This window comes from Amblyomma maculatum, chromosome 2 (genome assembly GCF_055883805.1).
Source record: "Amblyomma maculatum isolate TAMU_Amacu chromosome 2, ASM5588380v1, whole genome shotgun sequence".
Lineage (NCBI taxonomy): Eukaryota > Metazoa > Arthropoda > Arachnida > Ixodida > Ixodidae > Amblyomma > Amblyomma maculatum.
In genome coordinates, this window is record NC_139345.1 from 108,147,147 (window position 1) to 108,156,677 (window position 9,531).

General features: G+C 45.0%; 1 pseudogene; it reads right to left on the reverse strand.

Annotated features, from left to right (window-relative positions):
• Positions 1-8,258: 8,258 nt before the first annotated feature.
• Positions 8,259-9,093, reverse strand: LOC146199515 (uncharacterized; annotated as a pseudogene).
• Positions 9,094-9,531: the final 438 nt, after the last annotated feature.

Genomic DNA, 9,531 nt, shown 5'->3' on the forward strand with positions numbered 1-9,531 from the left:
AGAATTGAGGTCTGCGCGGATTTCTTTCTGACACTCGTCATCGTACAGGTCTGATTCGTCCATCCGCCACATCAGAGGTTTGTTGGAGCGGCTATAGGCGCTGCTTCCAGCGCCTCAAGGACTGGCGAATGATCGCTCATATTGCGAGAACCTGCAGGACATGGCCGCGAGTCACACCTGAGAAGGAAGGGTGTCAGGGCGGAGGCAATGTACACCCGGTCGAGACGGGTCGCACTTTCTTCTTCTTTAGCATTGTAATTTCTTTGGCATTGTAATTTGACGCACCCTGTCCAGGCCCCCTGACGTCGCGGAAGGAATCTAGCACGCAATTAAAATCGCCCAAGAGAACAAAAGGTACATCGTCTAGGAAATGTAACCTAATTTGGACCGGAAGAAATTGTTCGTCAAAGTGCGAGTGACCGGCGCATAGACGTCGGTAAAACGAGTCCTCCGGCCATCAAGGAAGGTGTCCACTGCTATGACACGGCCATCAGTCCCAAATGTACAATGAGCACTCGCTCTAAACGCGCGGTAAAGGAAAATCACACTACACAGCGCGACACTGAGAGTCCGTCAATGAAAAGAAGGCGTCAACAGAGAAGCGAGACCGAAAATGTCTGCAGGGGCGCGAAAATTAAACTCCTGCAAAAATAAAATGTCAATGTGATGCAAACGGGCAAGCTTTAGTAATTCCTGTTGTTGATCGGGACTACGGAAGCCTTGCACGTTAAAGGGAAGAAAACGAAGCTTAGCCATCATGAAAATAATTGAAAAAACTAACCAAGCAGAATAAATCAAACGAAATCACACGGATGAATACACGACCCGACATCGAAAGACAAAGTTATAAGAACAATTTAATCAGTTCCTTTGCATCACATGCTTTTGTATTCAGGGGATTTAGTTGGATTGGGTGAGTTGCAATGCGAATGAAACAAATGCAAAGCTTTAAAGAGGAAAATTCTGCATTTAAATCTGTGAGGCTGCCCTCACAATATTGCACCACATTTTAACCGAAATGAACAGCCAATATTTCGAATAAATGCAAATCAATCACATTATTGCACATTTTTTTTGTGTTTTCAGCTACTGCATGTTCCTCTTTCGCAGCCATTTCACATCTATTGCAATAAAAATTAGAGGGTCACTTAGATGTCTTAAGAGGAGAATGGCGAAAGCCTACCCTTCCTCTCTTATCATTTGTCTCTCATCGTTTGTCTCTTATCGGCGTTCGTTGCAGTGCTACATATAATAATTGTTTTTCAGGAAAGGAAAGGCGCAGTACCAGTCACACACTCCCCTGCAAGTGTGTTAAGGACAGTACCATCGCTCCTGTCGCGTAGTGTTCCTTGGCGCACGTTCAAGTGTGGGATTGCAGATGGCAGCAACGCTATAGACAAGAACACATCTCTCAGAATTTCAGAAGATGACAAGTCTCGCGCAAAACTCTCTCGCAAGGGATTTGGTTCCATGCGGCGCTCTACTCTGAGCTACGCTCATGAATCATAACTGAGTCACCCGAGGTTGTAATGCTGCGGAGGACGTACAGTCGTGAGCAAAAATGGTATACACTAGCCCAGCAACAACTTTTACATGAATTTAGGGTGCATTTATACAGTTTTGAAAATATTTTCTGCAACGCGACGATGCAGAGAAACAAAGGAAGCGTATATAGGAGCACATAAAGAAAGCCTCGGATGCGCTATGCTAATGCAATGGCCACAATGGTCACATTACCAGATTACGTTGAAAGCAGCAACGCATCTATAACTCTGACATCGCGTAAATTCAGACAAGCTTTAGATCAGGAAACTTAGAAATGTACCTCTCAAATCTTCGTGCCAAAATAAAAGCCAGAGACGACATCTCGATGTGTGGATATCTGAATCATATATATATATATATATATATATATATATATATATATATATATTGTGAGGCAGAAGAACGCACCAGCAAATTCACCTTTTTACTTCAGGTAGGCCGAAGCAGCAGCTACCGACTAGCCACAGCTTAGCAACACTTCGTCTTCTTCGCACGACCCGAAGACCGATGATGATTACGCTGAGATGAAGATGAAGGTCACTCACAGTGCTTACAATATATATATATATATATATATATATATATATATATATATATATATATATATATATATATATATATATATATATATATATTTTAAACAATGTGCGTTTTACACATAAAATAATGGTTGACAAAGTGTCTAACATCGATCTAAAAAATGAAAATGCCGCCTATGCTATCAATTACAAAGAACAAACTACGCTGATTCAGACAACTGTTTTGTTTTGGACAGAACTGGTAAAGAAGTATATATCACATCACTTTATTTCCTGAAAGTCCTCTTTTAAATGTAAACTGGCAAATGGTTTAAACGTAAGTGGGTCCTTTAGAAGCTTGTTTAAATTGTTTAAATATAGCATGCTGTTTATAGCGATTCACCACTTTTCCGTTTTGACCTGCGTAGAAGAATTCTCTGTAACGATTTGGATAGGATATGCATTTGTGGCGTTGGTGTAAGAAAAAAGTGCCTGTTGTGGGGCTGAGTCTTAACGTACTACCCGATGTTTCCTTTAATATGATCCATCGTATCACGGGTTCTGCGATCTCGCCGATGCCAGGTGCGGCATCCAAGGTCAACAACGCAAACTATTCGATCAAATAGGCAGCTTGAAGTCGATGGCTTTGGAAACCCAGGGGCTTCTCTGCTGGAGATGCCACTTAAGATTTGAACACAAGCAGAGCGGCTCCAACTCCGTAATGAACGACTTCAGTTCAGTTCAGGCGTTCAGTCGTGTCCGACTCTTCGTGACCCTATGGACCATGTCACGCCACGCTTTCCGGTCTCTCACTATCTTCTTAACATCACATAGCTTCATCTGCAATGCCTCGAGAATGCCATCTAACCATCGCGTTCGCTGCCTACCCCTTCTCCGGCGACCCTCAACCTTTCCCAACATCAAATCTTTCTCCAGCGACTCCTCTCTTCTCATCAGATGACCAAAGTAGCTGAGCTTTAACTTTAGAATTTGACCCTCCAATGAGCAGTCAGGGTTACTGGTCGACAATATCGACTGATTTGATCTTCTGGCAGTCCAAGGAACTCTCAAGAGTCTCCGCCAGCACCACAATTCAAACGCGTCAATTCTTCGGCGGTCAGCCTTTTTCACAGTCCAACTCTCGCATCCATACATCACAACTGGAAAGACCATAGCACGGGTTATACGGATCTTGGTTGGCAGACTAATGTCTCTGCTCTTTACTAGGCGGTCAAGGCTAACCATTGCTCTCTTTCCCAGAAGCAGGCGTCTCCTAATTTCATGGCTGCAGTCTCCTTCCGAGGTAATCTTGGCGCCCAAGAACAGAAAATCTGTCACAGCTTCCACTTCTTGTCCATTGATGCTCCAGGACTTGATAGGGCAAGACGCCATGATCTTCGTCTTTTTAATGTTCAGTTTAAGCCCAAACTTCTCACTCTCTTCTTGTACGCGCATCAGAAGTCTCTTGAGTTCCACTTCACTTTCTGCCATTAAAGTGGTATCATCCGCATATCTTGGAGAGCTTGCCACAATCTGCTGTGATCTACGCAGTCAAACGCTTTCGCATAATCAATAAAGCAGAAGTAAATGGGTTTCTGGAACTCTCTTGCTTTTTCCATGATCCAGCGAAGGTTGGCAATTTGGTTTCTAGTTCCTCTGCCCTTGCGAAACCCAGCTTGCACGTCCGGAAGCTCCCGATCCACATACTGCTGCAGCCTACCTTGCAGGATTTTTAACATCACCTTGCTAGCATGCGAAATAAGCGCGATCGTGCGGTAGTTGGAACAATCTTTGGCACTGCCTTTCTTTGGAATGGGGATGTAAACTGACCTCCTCCAATCCTGTGGCCACTGCAGGGTTGTCCAAATCTTTTGACATAATGTATGCAGTGTGTTAACAGCGTCGTGGTTGAGGTTTTGAAGCAACTCAGCTGGAATACCATCAATTCCGCTAGCTTTGTTCTTAGCAAGGCTGGCTAAGGCCCATTCAACTTCACTCTTCAGGATGCCCGGCTCGAGATCAGTAATCACAACCGTCCTATGTTGGGTTTGCACATCCGGGTCCTTCTTGTACAGTTCCTCTGTGTATTCCTGCCACCTCTTCTTTATCTCTGTGGCTTCAGTGAGGTCCTTGCCTCGTTTGTCCTTTATCACGCCCAGCTTAGCACAGAAGCTTCCTTTGATATCTTTGATTGTCTTACACAGAGCTCTTGTGTTCCTTAATTGGCTGTTGTCCTCAACTGCTTGACACTGTATGTTCAGGAAGGCATTCTTATCTCTCCTTGCTATTTTCTGAAAATCCGCATTGAGAACCTTGTATCTTTCTCTTTCCCCCATACCTTTTGCCATCCTCCTTTCCTCAGTTATTTGCAAAGCCTCTTCAGATAACCAGTTTGCTTTTTTGCATTTCTTTTGCTTTGGAACCCCTTCATGGATCACTGCCTTGTCGTGGCGGAGGGGCTTGCGAAACTCGATGAAGTCGTGAGCTCTGCTGTGTAGGGCCACCCAAGATAGACAGGTCACGGCAGAGAGTTCTGACAAAATATGATTCACTGGAGAAGGTAATGGCAACCCACTCCAGTATTTCCTGCCAAGAAAACCCTATGGCCAGTCACAATGTATATATAGAGGGTGGAAAAAAGATTGATTGTTTGATAAACTTTATTGGGGAAAACTGGTGTTAGAGGTAGTGGGTTAGGAAAGAGCAGTAGTCGGCAGTCCTCTGTCCAATAGTCTGTTGGCCTCAGGCACACTTTATTGGGGAAAACTGGGGTTAGGGGTAGTGGGTTAGGAAAGAGCAGTAGTCGGCAGTCCTCTGTCCAAGAGTCTGTTGGCCTCAGGCACACTTTATTGGGGAAAACTGGGGTTAGGGGTAGTGGGTTAGGAAAGAGCAGTAGTCGGCAGTCCTCTAGTCCTCAGGCACAGTCATCCATAATGAAAATTTGCAACACTAAGATGCTTTCGAAAAGTACTTCAGTGGTTGTTTCTTCACTTCACTTCACTTTATTACCTTAAAGACCCCACATTGGGGGTATTACATAAGGGGTGGGAGTACAAACATTGATTGAATATGATTGCCTACATGATATTTATGAAGTGCATATTTAAACTGTTTACAAAGCTTGATGGGCAAGTGATGGCATCAACATCGTGGGGAAGGCCATTCCAGTCTTTTGCAGTGCGAAGAAAGAATGATGAAGAAAAAGTGACGGTGCGGGCGCGCTGGCATGAAACTACTAGTGGATGACCGGTGCGATGAGATATGCGAGCTGGCGGTGTGATTTAGGGTGGTTGGCCGAGGGAGCTGTAAAAAAACTTATGGAACAGATTAAGAGAAGCAATGCGACGACGATGGGCAAGAGTTGATAAACCTGATTGCCGTTTAAGTGACGATACACTGATGTCATATGAATAGGAAGAATGAATGAACCTCGTGGCGCGATTTTGGACAGATTCTAGTAAACTGATGAGATATGCTTGTTGCGCGCTGCAGATAGCAGATGCGTATTCTAGTTTAGGTCGGATGAGCGATTGGTAGGCTAGAAGTTTAATACTTTGAGGGGCGTGCCGTAAATGGCGTTTCAAAAAACCCAATGATCGGTTAGCTGATGCGACGATGTTCGTTACATGTGAGCGCCAGGAGAGATCCTGGCACAAGGTGACGCCTAAGTACTTGTATGAGCATGCAGATTCTAGTGGAGTGTTAGCAACCGAGTAAGTGAAAATGTGGGGGTTACGCCGGCGGTGAAAAGATACGAGTTTACATTTATTAGGATTAAGCGACATTAGCCAGTCATCGCACCAGGCATGCATTGCGTTAATGTCGTTTTGGAGCTTTGATTGGTCAGAGGTGTTGGAAATTGTGCGGTAAATAACGCAATCATCTGCAAACAGACGAACATTGCAAACCAGGTTTGAGGGTAAGTCGTTTATATAGATTAAGAATAGGAGGGGAGCTAATACAGAACCTTGGGGTACGCCTGATGTTACTGGAAGAGGGTTAGAACTGTGTCCATTAACGATAACAAACTGGGAGCGGTTGGAAAGGAATTCTTCGATCCATAATAAGACGTTAGGATGCAGATTTAGCATAGTTAGTTTCAGCAGTAAACGCCTGTGGGGAACTTTGTCAAATGCTTAAGCGAAGTCTAGAAAAATAGCGTCAGTTTGTAAGTTTAGGTCGAGGCTGGAGTGAACGTCATGAAGAAAGATGGCCATTTGAGTTTCACATGACAGACCCTTGCGAAACCCGTGCTGTGAGGGATGAAAGAAGTTGTTACTGTCAAGAAAGTTCATGATTTGAGAATAGATGACGTGTTCTATGATTTTGCAAGGTATGCTGGTTAATGATATGGGACGGTAATTTAAAGGAGTATCTTTCTTGCCTGATTTATAGACGAGAATGACCTTCCCCATTTTTCAGTCATCCGGAATGCATCCTGTAGAAAGCGACTGTGAAAACAATAACAATAAGTACATTGCAGAAATGCTGTTAGTATTGCGAAGTATTTTGAAGTTAATTTCGTCGACGCCGGCCGATGATGAAGTTTTAAGGTGTTCGATTAGCGAGGAAATGCCAGCTTCAGAAAACACGACAGCAGGCATGTTGGACTCTATATTGGCGGTGGAAGGCGCAGTTGGTGGATGAATTTCATTAGTGAATACAGATGAAAAGGCATTATTAAAAATATCAGCGCATTCTTTGTCATCTGCGTCTTCGCCAGACTGCGTCTTCGCCAGTGATGGTATGTGCTGGGTGCTCACTTATTACCTGCCAGAACTTTCTGGGATTGGAAGTCAACAATTTCGGGAGGTCGTTGTGAAGGAAGGAGTATTTCGCGTTGCGGATTGCGGAGAGGTACAGGCGCCCAAATCTTTAACTGGCGTGCGCGAGCGGCGACTTTTCTGTGCGTCAGCGCCCTATGACGGAGCGAAGTTGGAAACAGGATGAGGCTAAGCGCATGCTCACAAAGCACGCTCAGCTGGACGGAACAGCCTGGCAGACGACGCGTCCAGCTGAGCGTGCTTTGTGAGCATGCGCTTAGCCTCATCCTGTTTCCAACTTCGCTCCGTCATATGGCGCTGACGCACAGAAAAGTCGCCGCTCGCGCACGCCAGTTAAAGATTTGGGCGCCTGTACGTGCGTCCGGCTGCATAGTATTTTTCCCACCCGAAAGCGTCGTATTGCTTTAATTTTGCCGCACGGAAAAGGCGTTTCTTTTTGTTGTCGATCCTTTTTATTGTTTTGGTATACCATGGTTTTTGGCGGTCGGAGTGGAAGCTTATTTTAGGGATGTATCTGTCTGTTAGTTCGATAATCTTGCTCTTAAAGAGGGACCAGTTATCATTTACTGAGCGATCGTGAAAAGATACTTCAAATGTTGTGAGATATTGGCTTAATTCGAGATTAAAGGCTTCATAGTTTCCTTTGTCGTATAGCCGAATAGTTTTGTTTTGATTTTGACGTCGTGATGGGTGAAACTCAAATGTGGCGTGAATCACTTTATGGTCGCTGATTTCGCGTAGATAAGTGATACATGAGAGGGCTTTCGGGTGGGTAGTTAGGATTAAGTCGAGGATGTTTGCACACCCTTCTGCAACGCGGGTCGGTTCGGATACCACTTGTGTCAAGTTGAAGTTTAGGCAGACCTCAATGAAGTCATTCGCTTCCCTGTTGCCGACTGCTGTCTGTGTCTGCCAGTTGATTCCTGGAAAGTTGAAGTCTCCAAAAAGGATGATATGTGCTTTTGCGTATTTCTTCGATAGCTGACTGATCACGTCGTTAAGTATTCGAGAAAAATCAGAGTTGGTGTTTGGCGCTCTGTAACAAACGCCTAGCAGTACGGTTAGGGGCGCGGTGCGACAATGTAGCCATACTATCTCGAGGTCTGATGGAATATTTATAGCTGTACACGAGAACTGATTGTGAACTGCGATGAGTACACCTCCGCCTCGAGCGGATGTGCGATCTTTGCGAAAAAAGTTAAAGTTCGGTAAGTCAGCAAGAATTTCAGTATCAGTGACGTCATTAGTCATTAAGAATCAGCAAGTTACTAGAAGATGAACACACAAGATTGGAGATGATTTCGCGTTTCGGAAGAAAACTGCGTATGTTAGTGAAAATCACCGAAAGGGAGAGATTAGACTGGGGGGTGGTAGATACATGAGCGGCTGGAAGCTTGCGGCGCAGCAACCGCTATGGTATCTCTTTTACAGATTGCGATGGTTCGTCGAAAATATATCGACGGGCACCGATGAACAGGGTCTTGTACCGCAAAGAAAAACGGTTAGTCTTGCTTTTGGCAAAGGTAACTAGGTGCTTGCGCGCATTACGAACGCGACGTGAAAAATCTTCGCCGACGGAGTAGTCTGTGTCCTTGAATTTGCGGCCATTAGCTAGGATTTCTTCTTTCGTTTTGAAGAACGCGAATTTGGCAATTAACGGACGGCAGCGGCCAGGTTCGTGGCGCCCAAGACGGTGAGTGCGGTCTATTGTTTTGGGGTCGAGGGTGATGTCCAAAAATTCGGAGCAATGGCGAATTAGTAGTTTTTTCAGAATCGGCCCACGTTTCAGATGGATCAGGGTCAGGAATATTGTAGAAAATCAGGTTATTTCGGCGTGACTGGTTTTCTGCTTCGTCCATACGATGCTCGAGATCACAGAGCTGTCGAGTCGCCTGAGCGGTGTGAGTGCTTATGCGTTCTATCTCTGTGCGTAGCGTCTGTATGGTTTGGTAGTGGCCTTCAAGTGCGCTAATGCGCCTGCTTAGATCAGAAATCAGGTTTCCTGTTGTTAGTAACTGGGTTTTGAGGTCTGAAACTTCCGTGATTAGTGTCGACTGGCCGGCGGACAATTTTTGAAGTTCCGCGAGTACATTGTCGAGTTGGGCAGGGCCGGGGTTAGTCTCTATGTCGCCGGATAACAAAAGCAAGGAGATAATGACATCAGCACACTCAGTGGCAATCGCAAAGCAACACTGTGGGCTCGGCAGCTGTAACAGGAAATAATCACTAGATTTCTTAGCGTAAAAGAGAGAGAGATATATATTTTAATGGCAACAGGAGATGTCTGCCTGGTGGTAAGCCTAGCATGCTACTCCTGATGAGGGTTGAGGGATGAGGGTGACAGATTGTGGGAGGGGAAGGGGAAATAAATGAGAAAAAGAAGAGAATTGGTGTCGCACACTTTCACACGCACATAAGCACACACAGATGAGTTTTAAAGGGTATTGATCAACCCTGTGTCCTTAAGAAAAGTTAACTTTCACACGCACATAATCACACACAGATGAGTTTTAAAGGGTATTAATCAACCCTGTGTCCTTCAGAAAAGTTAGTAAGGCCTTGGTAGCTCGCGCAGCAGACGATCCGTCGCACCAAGGACCCAGGACGTGTTCAAGGCGCAAGGCTGTTTCTTTAGGTAAGCTTAAATTATTGCGCAGTGTCCTGCGATGTGCAGTAAACCGTTG